The sequence below is a fragment of the Balaenoptera physalus genome (genome assembly GCF_965194825.1).
Source record: "Balaenoptera physalus genome assembly, chromosome: 17".
NCBI classification, from domain to species: Eukaryota; Metazoa; Chordata; class Mammalia; order Artiodactyla; family Balaenopteridae; genus Balaenoptera; species Balaenoptera physalus.
In genome coordinates this window covers 24,726,346-24,741,496 of record NC_138895.1, presented here as the reverse complement: position 1 = coordinate 24,741,496, position 15,151 = coordinate 24,726,346, and the positions used below count along the sequence as shown (strand labels likewise).

Sequence of the window (15,151 nt, the reverse complement as noted above, 5' to 3'; positions counted from 1 at the left end):
CTGGCTATTGTTCAATATTTATTTCAGTATTACCCAACATTTAATGCATTATAATTTTTAGAGGGCTCTCATAACTAACTTGGTAATCTTGGAAGGTGGATTTTATTATCTCCATGTTATAGATGTGGGAAATAAGTGTTGGAGAAGAATAGGGCAGTTTCTGTGGACAAAAAAATACAGAGAGAATTTTTTTTTACCAAATGACATATTTGTCAAACATTTCAGAAAACATTTGGGGCCAACAGATTTTAAAAATAATTGGAATTGTTACCTAAGCAACAATGGAAATTTAAGGAAAGAAGGGCTTTATTTTGCAGTAAATTTTAAATTAAAAGAACATGAAATACAATTTTCATAGGTTGTCATAAACACTTTCATGTAGCTTATTTATTCTTTGAAAGTCGGCTACAAGTGCTTGCTGAAGAACAAACCTCACTAATTTGTATCAATTTGGGTTAGGATTCAAAGTTTAACTTAAAGAACAATTTTTTTTTTAAATGTAAGCTTTTGACAGTGTTTCAATTAACAAGTTCGTATACTTACAACTCAAAACTAGTTTAACAAAATGTTAGAAAAATAGTAGAAATATTAGCATAAGGATCTTACGACTTATAAAAAATGAATATGTGAAGAGTATCTGAAGGAAAAATAGTCTTTTTTATCAGATATTACTTGCAATAAAAATTATCTCAGAAAAAGGAGGAAAACGGACCCCTGAGCCTATGTAAGCATACACCGAACACTATAGCATCTTAGAGTGGGGAAGAGGAGGTGGACAGAATGGGAGGAGCCAGTAGAAGCTTTGAAATGACCCAAGGTAGGTTTTATGGAAAGGGAAGAGGAACTGCCACGCCTGGTGGATGTTTTTGAGGTTCTGAAAATGTGCTCTTAGCCATCTGTTGGGTGACAGCAATATTCTTCAGCTCTTTATTCTTATTCTAAAAGAGAGTTCTATTCAAATAGGTTTCTCAACTCTCTGTATTGATTTTGTCACTTGAAATTTTCTTGCAATCTAGCACAGAGATTATTAGAGAAAATTCTTTTTACTTTAAAAACTATAATAGAAATGATGTAGTTTTCACTGCTTGTAAACTATGGCTATCTTTATGTGTTAAAATTGAGTTATCTCAAAGATCTTGTTTAAATTCAGTGACGAGTTAATGGTTTGATTGTTTAAAAAATTTGCGTGGCAGGTGGTTGCTACTTCATTCAATCCCATGGTTATTTCATTCAACAACTATTCACTGAGCTCCTACTCTTTGTCAGCTCCAAGGACACAGGAGAGAAAAGACATTGGAAGGGTTCCCGTTCACATTCTAGCTGGAGAGACAGAGAGTAAACTTTGCGGATGGTTGTGCGTTGCTAAGCTCAGAATGCATGGAGGAAGAGAAGATTTGGGTTGGAAAGGGGAATCGAGTTCTGTCTTAACTATGTTAAGTGTGAGATGCCTGTAAGACCCCCATGTGGAGATGTCAGGTAGGCTGGAGGTAGGTGGAGAAGACAGAACTAACGATAAAAATCAGAAGTCATGGGCACATGGGCAATATTTAAAGTGATAGGATTGGGTGAGAATACCTACAGTGCAGGTAGAGAAGAGAAAGTGCCTAGGACTGAGCCCTGGAACACTTCAGATGTAATTCTCCATCTCTCTATTTCTCTCTCTCAACAGCTTTATTATCATTTAATTCAGGTAACATACCATATAACACTCCCTTTTAAAATACACAAGTCAATGTTTTCTAGTACAGTCACAGAGCTGTACAGCCATCACCACAATCAAATTTTGGAATATTTTGTCACCCCAAAAAGCAACACTGTACCCATTAGCAGTCACTACTCCGTACTGCTTTGTATGCACCTATACTTGTGTTGTTTTACTTTATTTTTCAGTGCCAAGAAGTCTTTATTCATTCATTGTGCTTCTTCAGGAAGAAAAGAAAGCAGGAGGGAGAGAAGCGTTAACATGCGTTAGAAAACAGTAAGAGGAGAGAGAGAAAAGAAAAATCCAGTATAGCAAAATCAACCATTTAATGAATATACCCCAGTGATGGGGTCACCACAGCCCAAGGGAGTCTAGTCTCCTGCAGTTCAGGAAAAAGGGGAAAGGAATCAGAGAAAGGACACAGGCAGGTCCTCATTTTCCTCCCCCACTCTCTTCCTTCTTGTAAATTCCAGATAAAACTTTGGTTTCTAGCAGTAAACATGGAGTTGAATTACATCCAGTCTACATCCTATTAGATAATCTTGTGTTCACTTTGACATCAGATTCTTGCATCAGCAGAAGAGTCCCTGAGTGCATTGGATAGACTTTCTTTCCCTTCTCAGTCTCCCACTGTGAGTTTCTATGTGGAAGCCCCTTGCTATGGGTTGGAAATGAGGGCTAAAGAGTTCCTAGTTTATTCAGGTTTTATGCAAGTCTTTTAGGGTTTAGAGTCATCCCGAGAATTAAATATGTATGTGTGTCTTGTTGTTTGTTTTGGCTAGAGGTGGGACAGGAGTCAAGTTTTCAGGACAGAAGAACTTGTCCAAAATAGGAAGTAAGGAAAGGAGCAGGATGAGAAAATGGGTAAGGAAGTCCCACTTTGTGGAAAGTGGCACGGAGCTTATAGTTCAGACCTTCTTGCCTGGTGCAGACTCTTTTGACAAAAATGCTTTGATTATTTTTCTTTCAATACAAAAAGAAATTTGTAAACAAGAAACACCCCAAAACAACATGAGAAAGAACAACATATTATATTTACACAAACTAGATCACATAGCAGTCACCAAACCAGCAACTGGTGAAGTCCTACAAAGCTTGGATAAATCCAGAAACTGGAGGGAGCTCGATTTGGGAAGACTGCACCAGGATGATACACCTCGCCCACTGTTTTCTATTACATTTGCCATATTTCAGCACACAGTGCTCGGCGAGGTAGGTCTGTGCTGCTCTCCCAATTTGTCAGTAGAGTTCTCCTTTCTCCATTAGCTACCCGGGCACTATTGTTACCCCTGCAGCAGGGGACACTGGCCCTGGAACCACAGAGAAGCTCTTGTTTAGAGGACCATCTAGAAGCCACACAGAAATACAGAGTTTTGAAAGGTTAAGGATTCTAATTTTGTTCCAGGCATACATCCCAGGCAGCATGGGAGAGTACAGAAGTTTCATTCTTAAAATCTTGCTTACCTAACACTATCTTGAGATTTTTATACATGCAAGAGTGTGTGTGCTTACACACACACACACACACACACACCCCTACACACACCTTTGTGTAGTGTAGACTTAGCCTGATCCAACAGAAGATAAGATCTCATGTGGAAAGTGAGCCAGTGTCCCAGAATTAAAGGTTTGGTCAGGAATCCTTAAAAAAATAATAAATACACACACACACACAGAGGCCTTACTCTTTGTTTTCACTCAGACCCTTTTGTCAACTCTGACCTGTTTTAACCTCTCTGTGTCACCTTCCTGTTCAGGGCTGATTTACAGTCATCCGGTTGAGAGGTAAGTCAAAGTCGTTCTTTAGAGTAAAGTTATTCCTGCTCTGGAGCCCTGGAGCCCTGAGATTCCTCCTATACCTGAGAACACAGTGTGCGAATGAGGGCCTCTCAGAATAATGTATTCAAAAATACAAAGTCAAAAGAGTTATATTAAGAAAAATAAAGAAAAAGATTTAAGTACACAACAAATGTCATTCCTACATAGCTAGTACTTTGGCATCCTGAGGCGAAGCATGACCCAAGTTAGAGTTATGAGCAAATAAAATTGTAATAGAATGGCAGGGGAGTGAACCCTAGTGGCAGCAGGCCTTCAGATGGTCCCCCAACACCCTTTTTTCTACTATCGTAACCCCTGGCTTAGGATAGTTCCTAGAACCCTGTACCAACAGTGGGTCCTAGAGGAGACAAGACAGAGAAGAACCCTGCCCTACCCCGAGAGAGTCCCTATCACACAAAGTAGTAGCTTCTTGAGCCTATTAACCTGGTCTTAACGTTTTATCTTTTTATTGATACTTTAGCATAGGACATACATCCCTCTTCAAAAGGAAAACAACTTCCCTATCTAGGCCATTTTCTAGCCTAGAACCTAAAACCTATGATCAGAGATAAAGAAGAATATCTCATAAAATTAAATGAGTCAATTTATCAAGAAGACATAAAACCCTAAATATTTATACACCTAATGCAGCTTCAAAATATGTGAAGCAAAAGCCTACAGAACCAAAGGGAGAAACAGACAAATCTACAATTATAACTGAATATTTTAATTACTCTCAATTATTGATGGTTGGTAGCAAGAAAATGTAAGAATATAGAATATTTGAACAATACCAACTTAACCTAATTAACATTTATAGAACACTACACTGAATAATTGAAAAATAAATACTGCTTTTAATTGTATAATAAATATTTACAGAGATATACTGTCTACTGGGGGGAAAGCCAAGTCTCAGTAAATTTCAAAGGATTGAATCAAACAGAGTAAATTCTTTAACCACAATGGAATTAAATATAAAAATCATTAAAAAAAAGGTCACTAGAAAATCCCCAAATATATGAAAATTGATCAGTATTCTTCTAAATAATCACTTGGAAGAAAGAAAAAAATCACAATGGTAATTAAAAAGAGCTTTAATTGAAAATTAAAATGCATCCTATCAAAGTTTGCAGAAGTTAAATCACAGCTTAGAGGGAAATATATAGCTTTAAATCAGTGATCTAATCTGCCATCCAAAGAAGCTAGAAAAAGAAGAGGAAAGAAAAAAAGATATGGTGGGAAGTCAATGAAATAATAAATAAAAAACAATAGAGAAAATGTATGAAACCAAAAGCTGATTCTTTGAGAAGATCAAATCCTAGTTATACCGATTTTATAAAGAGAGAAAGCACAAATCGCCAATATCCAGAATGGAAGAGAGGATGTCATACAGATCTACAGACTTTAAAAGGATAATTAGGACATGTTACTTTATGATGTTAGTAGAGGACTTTATGCCAGTATGTTTGACAGCTTGGATGAAATGGGAAAATTCCTTGAAAAACATAAATTAACAAAACTGACCACCAGAAGTAACAGGATGTTTGAATAACCTACCATCTATTAAAGAAATGGAATTTATAATTGAGAACCTTTGCACGCGGAAGACTCCAGGCCTGGATGCTTCACTAATGAACTCTATTAAATACTTAAGGAAGACATATGTAATACTAATCTTACAAAACCCTTCACCAAAAAAAAGGAAGATGGTATATTCCCAATAAATTTTATGAGGCCAACATAATACTAAAAACATACAATGACATTACAGATAAAGAACATTATAGAATTTCAATATGCATAGATACAAAAATACTAAACCAAATATTAGCAAATCAAATCTAGCCATATAAAAATGGATAATACATTATGACCAAAGTTTCTTTTTTTTCCTCCAGGAATATAATTTTTGTTAAATACTTGAAAATCAATTGGTATAATTAACTATATTAATTAGATAGAAAGGAAAAAGCCACATGATTATGTCAATAGATGTAGAGAAAACAAAGTTCAACACCTGTTCATGATTTAAAAAAAAAAACCTCTCAACAAATTAGAAGCAGGATGGAAATTCTCGAATTGATAAAGAGCATATATAAGAAACCTATAACATCACACTTAACAGCAAAAGATAATTTCCTCCACCAATATTAGGAACAAGACAAGGATGTATGCTCTAACTGCTTTGTTCAACATAGTGCTAAGGGTTTAGCCAGTGTGATAAGGCAAGAAAAATAAATGAAAGGCATAAAGATTAGGAAAAAAAGAAAGTAAAACTGTCTCTATGTGCAGATGATATGATCATCTACAGAGAAAATCCTAAGGAATAACAAAACTACCAGAACTGATGAGTGAACTTAGCAAGGTCACAGTATACAAGGTCAGTTTACAAAAATCAGTTTCATGTACTACATTGAAAAAATGAAATTAAAAAAAATGTTTACAGTGGCATCAAAATCTAAACACTTGGGGATAAAATTAATGAAAATATACAAAAAATGTGTGTGAAATCTATTAGACATTGATGGGAGTAGCTAAAGAAGACCTAAACAAATGAATTGACATACCATGTTCAATTAGTAAACTCAATATGATTAAGATGTCAGTTCTTCACAAATTGATGTATAGATTCAGTGCCATTCCCAGTGAAAATCTCAGCAGGACTTTTTATAGTAATTCATAAGCTAATAGAAAATGTCTGTGGAAATACAAAATATCAATAATATAATAGAAAAATAAAAACAAAATTGCAAGACTTACTCTACTTGATTTCAGGACTTACTATAAAATGAGAGCTATCCTGACATTGTGCAACTGGTGCTACAGGATAGAAAGGTAGAGTCATGCAACAGAATAGAGAGGCCAAATACAGACCGACATAGAAATGGCTTAACAAAGTCACCAAAGAAATTCAGTGGAGAAGTCTTTTCAACTAATGGTCATAGAAAGAAAAGAAAAAACCTCTATCCCTACCTTGCACCATACACAAAAATTACTTCAAAATGAATCATATATATAAATATAAAAGCTAAAACTTATAAACTTCTTGAAGAAAATAGAGGAGAAATCTTTTCAACCTCAGGGTAGGTGAAGAATTTTTAGACAAGAAAGCACTAACTATAAAAGAAAAAAATTAATGAGTTAGATGTTATCAAATTTAAATATGTATGACCATCAAAGGACACAATTAAGAAAATAGATTAATAATTAAATAGATTTCCTCTGTTATTACTTTTACCTGGGAATATCCAAACATTGCATTCATTTTGTGCCTACTCTGTACCAGTCCCTTTGCTGGATGCAGAGAATATACTGTTGGACAAGAAAGATGTGGTCCTCATGGAACATTCAGTTTAGTGGGAGAAATAGACAAACAAATAAATTATTACAATATGAAATGACAACTGCAAGGATGGTGAAAGTATAACACTCATATTATGGTTTTCATTTTACAAATGTAGAAACCTGGCAGTGGTTAATAATTTGCTAAGTTGCAAAGCCAGTCTTAGCTCATATTTGCTGACTCCTATTCTCCCCCTTGCCCTCCACCTTTTTTTGTTTTCTTTCCGTTCTAAGCAGAGGGAGCGGAATTTTAAGCTTAGTGGCCAGGATCAAGTAGCAAATGGTATTCATGCTTTTAGTATACTAGGAAGAGAAATGGAATTGTAGCTATTTAAAGAAATTCCATTTCAGTGTTGCTGTTTTAAAGCCTTGTTTTAAAGTTAGTTTTTCAGACTATGATGTCGACATCAAAGTTAGGCAAGATTCTCAAAGGATATTCTCTTGCTGTATAGTGCCCAGTGAGTTGCAAAGGAGAGCTCTGTTCAGGCAGCCCGTCTAATCTTTGCTTTGCTAACTAGTTTTGGTGTATCCTTTTTTTAAAAGTTGGCAAAGTTAACAGGAAGGTGCTGGGAAGTAGAAGTAGAGAAAAATATAGGACTTGTAGCATATCACTTGGGAGAGAAGACTTTACTTTTTAAAGTAAATGTGTAATGGGAAATGCATGCTTTTGTCCTTCTTTTTACCCTTGCATTTGTGACAACAAAATATTTATTGTGTCTTGTGCTCTTCCAGTGCTTTGTACTCTTTAGAATCATTTCACATACAGTACCTTTTGTATTTCTTATGTTTTTGACAATCACTATCATTTCAGTTTAATCATGAGGCAACCCTGGCCAGAGGTTAAATGGCTATTTCAGGATGACTTCATAAACAACTTTGAATCCTTTCTTTCTGATTTTCCCCCTGTTTTTGTCTCATCTGCCATATATTTATAGATTTTCATGTTGATATGTTCCATTATGTCTCATTCTTGCCTTAGTCTTCTGTTTTCCCATGTCGAACTAGTGATACTTATCTTGTCTCCCAGTGACTTCCAAGCCATCATCATTGTCTTTCCTTCCTCCAAAAAGTCCTATGATTCTGATTTTCTCCATTGTTAGTGATACCAGACCCCATTAAAGATACTTGAGTAGGAGTGGTTGCTCAATAAACGTTTATATGCGTAGAAAATGAAAGAACAAGCATGCCATTGTACATTTTCTGTTGATTTTCCTCTACCACTTTCCTTCTCTGTATCTCATTTATTACCAAGTCATATTTATTTTTTCCACCATGTTTTTTTCTTCCCTAATAATTACTCTCTTTATTCCTATAGTATCCTCATTGCGTACCTTTTGCTTCCATTCCCTCCACATTAAAGTCTGTTTTCCACAAACTTGCTAAAATAATCTTTGGTTTTATGTAACTTTTTCATATCATAGAAGTAATACTTGTCCTGATCATTCAAAAGTCCCCATAAGAAGAAAGAAGGAATTAATAATCACCTAGAATTCCACTCATCTTTCACCTTGCTGTGTGTATTCTTCTGGACCACAAAAATGATATCATTTATAGGGAGATCACTTATCTGGCAAACTCTATTCTTGGCGACCTATCTTAAAAAAAAATTAAGCTAACAATGCCTGAGGAACGGAAATAGATGTAAAAATACAGCTCATATGTGTTTAATTCACATCAGAAAACATTTATTTAGGGCCATGGTATACAAAACACCATGCTAGGCACTTTGAGGGCTCAAAGGTAGCAATGATTATTTATTTTCTAGGAATAGTCAGTCCAGTGAGAAGCACCAGCCTGTTGCCTTATTCACTGTTAACACTCAGTCCCAACAAATGTGGTTATGTGGTTTCTTGGCCCACAGAAAATGAAAAGTTGGGAATTAGCAGAAAGAGAATATATCTCTCCATTAACCGTCAATGTCCTGAGAGCAGCAAGCATAAAACTGATGTTGATGGAGCATATGGAATCTATATTTAAAAAAACTGTGCAAGTGAGCATATGAAATAAAAACTTTTAAAACTCTGGATCCGTTTAACATGGTGACAAGGAGTTCCTGAGGGCATATCACTCTATGTTACAGTTTAATAACCTTTCTATAACATTGTACCATCAAGTGAAGTTTGTTATGCTCAGTAGAGAAACAAGAAAGCAACTAATACATTTCTGAGAAATTTACAACAAAAATTATTAAAGTTTATCAGCCAAAGCAGTATAAACTTCCTTTATTAAAAATTGATTTATGTGGCATAAGTGTACTAACATTGTTAGGCTTATCATTTTTACCATGAGTACATCAGTATGGAGGTACGTCCCCAAATAATTTCATTCATCCCCAACAGTTGTCTAAGGGTTCTTGTCACCAAAGCCCCATGTTGTTTCCCTGCCCTTCCTTTCCAGGTGCAGATCTTAAAGATACAAGAGGTGATATTCTAACCTTAGTGTCGAAAGTACACTGGACATATAACATGTAGTGTGTTTTTCAAGAGGATCCCTATTGACTGAGGGCACTGGATTTCTTTCTTAGCTATTGCTTTCCAAGTTGTATTGCCTTCTAGATTCACCTACCAGAAAAGTAAGTCCCACCCTACATGGCTACTAGCATACAGGATTCTGAACAAGCATGGCTTTTCTCTCTCAGCTCTTACTTCTAAATGGGAGTCCTGAGAGATCCCTGCCTGGGTCAGCTGGAAAAAAAAAAAATGTCCCAGCCTGTGTACTTGGCGCATGCCTTTTTCCTAGATCATGAGAATAAACTTGCCCCTGTTTTCCAAAAATGAAACAATAGCCTAATCCATCAGGCCAATGGTTGGGGCCAATCAGGAAGCACGCCTGCTCAGTTTGTCACCTGCTTTCTGTCAGGCACTTTCCCACGGTCCCCACCTGAGGTGTTTCTGTCAAGTAGGGGAAACAAACACGTTTGCGATATTCACAGTGCAGCCTTTTGGGTTCTGTAGGAACAAGCTCAGAAGTGTTCTGGGAACACAGAAAGGGGGAAATGACTACCAGGGGAGTCCACGAGGGCTTTGGAGTAAATGATGTCAGAACTAAGTCTAAAGGCTGAGGAAGAGATTGTAAAGTGGAGAAGGAGGAGAATGACACTCTAGGCAAAAAGCAAAGCAAAATAAAACAACAGCAAGAAGCACAGAGCAAGTACAGAGACCAGGGGACAGGGAGGAGCCCGGTGGAAGGACAGGGTGATGGTGGCAGGCCTTAGTGCCAGACTGCATCAGTTTTGCTGACTTTGCCAGTGACATGCCATCATGTAAGAAGCATTTCGATGTTATAGGGAGATTTTTATTTTTTTTTAATTTTGGAGGGAGGGGGGTGCTTGAGTACTTTTTATCCCATGCATGTATTATACATGATTTTAAAGTTGTGTTTCTATAAATACAGAAATAACGAGCTGTGGAAAGATTGTGATAGCCTGTCAATTCTGAAAAAAAAAAAAAAACCAACAATGTGCAAACAGTGAAGTTTCTATGTTAGAGGATACAAACAGAAAACAAACAAACAAACAAACAAAACTCATGGTATGGTGATTTTAATCCCATACCATGCATGTGATATAAAGCAAATAATGGGGCTGTAATTTAATTTTTATCTATTTATTTATTTATTTATTTTTAAATTTATGGCTATGTTGGGTCTTCGTTTCTGTGCGAGGGCTTTCTCTAGTTGTGGCAAGTGGGAGCCACTCTTCATCGCTGTGCGCGGGCCTCTCACTATCGCGGCCTCTCCCGTTGCGGAACACAGGCTCCAGACACGCAGGCTCAGTAATTGTGGCTCATGGGCCTAGTTGCTCCGCGGCATGTGGGATCCTCCCAGACCAGGGCTCGAACCCGCGTCCCCTGCATTAGCAGGCAGATTCTCAACCACTGCGCCACCAGGGAAGCCCTGGGGCTGTAATTTAAAAGCAAGCCACAATAATAGTCAAGATTAAGAATGAATTTCTATCCAGTACACGATTGCAAAGCAAATATAAATAAAGGTACAAAATCAGCAAAGTTAGAAAAAAATTGAGTAGGATCCTAAAAGTTACCATTGAATATGAATGCAAGAAAATATTTCAGAAAAAAAATATTTCAGGAAAAACTGATGTGAAACAAAGCAAAACAAACTGAATGGAATCCTGGTGTGTGATGCTCATGGTATAATAAAAACACTTACTGGGCAAGAAAAATTGATTTCTAAAAAGAAACATATTTCAGTGAACTTTCAAGCTATATTACAAGCTCCTAAAATGGTAACAAAACTATCATAAAAGTTTTAATCTTCATCCTCAGAGCTTAAAAGTCCATCGTCTTCAGAGCCAGGTAAAGAGAGCCTGAAAATCCACCATCATTGCCAAAATCCAAATCATTATTGGAACTCACTGCAGTGCAAATTTAGTCAGCCCCCTATGCAGGTTACCACTCTCCAGTTCCTTATAGTGTTTTGTTGCAAAGTTTATACTGTTAAGATGGAACTGAGTATTATAGTAATGCCTTTGTCATCATCTTTGGGCCACAGATTACAATAGTCATAAATTTAAGTCTTAAGTGTGAGGGAAGTAATAAGTTCCACCTCAGATGGGCTGGACTTATTTGTTGCATGTGGCTTAGTTCTGTGAAGAAAAGGACCGACCTGCGTCTTTCCTGGGATGTTTTGTGTTGCTGGGCTTGCCACTGAGGAGGGTGGGGGCAGGGTAGTGCAGTGGTGTCTGGTAACCAGTAGCTGGTGATTACCATCTCCTGTGGCGGTCCACCTTCTGCCCATAACATGGTATCCTAAGCATAGAACATATTTGGAGATAAGTCTGGGCATCTGAATAGAAGTCTCTTTCATACGTGTTATTCTATATAAATGAGGTTACTTGCCTTGAATTTGTTCAGATTTGCAGTAGAATTGTGTGACAAATATAAGTCTCTACCTTCTTTCTCTGAGTTCTTATTATATTCTTCTTATTATATATATTCTTATTATATTTAAGATAGAACCGTATAATACTTAAATGTAGTACTCACTTATTCCCTTAATATTATTCCATGTATCCTCAACTACATTTTTAGTTGCTTGAAGGTACCTTTATTATTTTAATCCCCTAGTATGGGGTGGGACAGTAGTGATTGCTTATTTTGTTATTTGTGTTAAGGACTGTGGCATAGTGGGAAATTCAGAGGCCTAAATCTTATTTTTGACCTAACTCTTAACTAAAAGATTACAGTGTAATCTTGAGTAAATTTCTTTACTGCTTGTTCCTTTGTTCACCTGTAAAATGGAAGTAGACTATATATTTTTCTTTTTTACATTTTTTAGCTTTGAAAAAAGCTCTAAAAGATAATTGTAAAAATTCACCCACAGTAGTTCTAAGAAATAATACAGAGAGATCCTGTATATACGTCACCCAGTTGCCTCCAGTGGGACCATCTTGCATAATTCCAGTGCAATATCACAACCAGGAGATTGACATTGATATAGTTCACTGACCTTATTCACATTTTACCAGTTTTACATGCATCTGTGTGTGTGTGCAACATTGTCACATGTGTAGATTCATGTGACCAATACCACAGTGAACATACAGAGCAGTCCCATCACAAGGATCCCTCTTGTTGCCATTCATTCATTTATTTATTTATTTATTTATTTATTTATTTATTTATTTATTTAGGCTGTGTGTGGTCTTAGTTGCGGCATGTGGGATCTTCGTTTGTGGCATGTGCAATCTTTAGTTGCGGCATATTGCCCTTTTATAGCCACAGCTACCTCTTTCCCACCTCTAAATCCCTAACCCCTAGAAACCACTAATCTGTTTTCCATGTCTATAATTTTATCACTCAAGAATGATATATAAATAGAATCATATAGTCTGTAACCTTTTGAGATTGGCTTTTTTCATACAACGTAATTCCCTTGCGATCCACCCAAGTGTTGGAGGAGGTCATCGAGAGGATGTGACCACCGGTTGACCCCAGAGTTGGACCTGGGTAATTGGAGGCTCCTCACCCCCGCCCCTGTCCTTGGAATGTACATTCTGCCCACTGTTTGCACACTAGGAGCTGTTTCAAGAATGCAGCCTTAAGAGAGAAAGGTGTTGCTGAGACCGTCTGGACTAGATAGTGGCTGAACCCAGTTAAGGCCGCTGTACAAGCTCTTAAGATTCTGGTGGGTGTATGGAGATTTAGTCATCTTGCAGTCGCCCAAGGGAAGCCTCCTGTGTAAGTTCCCTTGCTTATTAAAGCCACCACCCAACAATCTGGAGTGGCTGCCTCTTTCTTCTGTCTCTCCCTGCCCTCTGTGTATGGGGACCAGTTCCAGATTTTACCTGGGAAGCCTCCAAGGTTTTGAACGAACCCCAAGTAGTTGCATGTATCAGTAGTTTGTTCCTTTTAATTACTGAGTGGTATTCCATGGTACGGATGTATCACAGTTTGTTTAATTGAAGGACATTTGGTTTGTTTCCTGTTTTGGGCTATTATGTATAAAGCTACTGTGAACATTCATGTACACATTGAATTTGGTGTACACTTTGCTGTATACCTGAAACTAACACAACATTGTAAATAAACTATACTTCAATTAAAAAAATTTTAGGGACTTCCCTGCTGGCGCAGTGGTTAAGAATCTGCCTGCCAGAGAACAAATGTATGGACACCAAGGGGGGAAGTGGCAGGGGGGTGTGGTGTGATGAATTGGGAGATTGGGATTGACATATATACACTAATATGTATAAAATGGATAACTAATAATAACCTGCTGTATAAAAAAACAAATAAAATTTTTTAAAAAAAGAATCTGCCTGCCAGTGCAGGGGACACGGGTTCAATCCCTGGTCCAGGAAGATCCCACATGCCGTGGAGTAACTAAGTCCGTGCGCCACAACTACTGAGCCTGTGCTGTAGAGCCTGTGAGCCACAACTGCTGAAGTCCGCGTGCCTGGAGCCCATGCTCTGCAACAAGAGAAGCCACTGCAATGAGAAGCCCGTGCACCACAATGAAGAGTAGCCCCCGCTCGCCACAACTAGAGAAAGCCCATACGCAACAACGAAGACCCAACACAGCCATAAATTAATTAATTAATTAATTTAAAAAAAATTAAAAAAAAAACTTTGCTGGGATTTTGATAAATCTATATTGACAACTTTACTATGTTGGGTCTTCCAATCCACTGCCTCAATATATCTCTGCATATATTTATGTCTTCCTTCATTTCTTTCAGCAGTACTTTTGAATTTTTAGGCAACAGATTATTCTGTATATGTTTTTGCTAGATTTATATCTAAGTATTTCATTTTATTTTGAGTGATTGTAAGTGTAACTGTGTTTTAAATTTCAGTTTCCATGTGTTTGTTCTAAGTATATAGAAATGTGATTGTTTCTTGCATTGTTAATCTTCTATCCTATGATCTTGGTGAGCTAGATATGGAGTCCTTTTAGCTCTGAAAATCTAAAAGGACACTGGCTAATTATTCTTTATCTCCAATGAAGATGGAATGAGTGGAAACCAAGTTGAGTTTCTCTGGAGTGGAAACCAGGTTAAGTCCAACCAAAGAAGAACTTATTAACCAAAAACAGGACCACTTCAATAGACCACCTAGAAAATGCCTCCTTCTCTGAGAGTTTTGACAGTGCTATAGTTAGCTTTTCATGGAAGACATACTGCTTGGCTTTAGATAATCTATTTAGTTCCCCAATAAACCCCAAAGATCTCTTGATTCCTTTAAAAATGGTCTGGTAACAGTATCCTCAATGTAGGAGAATTAAGACTTGAATTTGTGTGTGTGTGTGTGTGTGTGTGTGTGTATTAGGTCTCTTTACTTTAAAATCTGGGTTACTCAGTAAGTCTGGAATGTTTTTTAGTTGTACCCTCCAAAATAAATATCAATTATATTTTAAAGTTTCTGCTTAGGAAATAAATAGTTGCTGCTGGAAACTACATGTACGTTTCACTCACAGGCACCTGCTAAAAAACACCAGTGAAGAGTATGTAAGTCGTTGTCAATGAAATGAGTCCCTCAGTAAGATCAGTATGGTCCTGGATTACCTTGGTAGGGATGCAGATCTCTGCAAAAACAAAAGGCTGATTTAGTCATGCATGATTCATGAACAGAGTTTCCTGATAACAATCCAAGGTAGCTTTGTCCTGTCCTTCAAAAGCTTGAACATCCAACACATAAACCCAGCAATATAGAAATCAACAAGACATTCTTTATTTCATTTATTTAGTATTACTATAAATGAATAGTGCAACACAGTTTTTGGTGTCGCAGAGGTTAGGGGTTTAGGCATTTTACTTTAGCAATTAAA

The 15,151-nt window shown here is 37.0% G+C and overlaps 1 protein-coding gene across 3 annotated transcripts in view; it reads left to right on the top strand.

Moving 5' to 3' along the window:
• Window positions 1-15,151, top strand: part of ZNF704 (zinc finger protein 704) — a 218,174-nt gene that overhangs the window by 11,295 nt on the left and 191,728 nt on the right. The window lies entirely within an intron of this gene.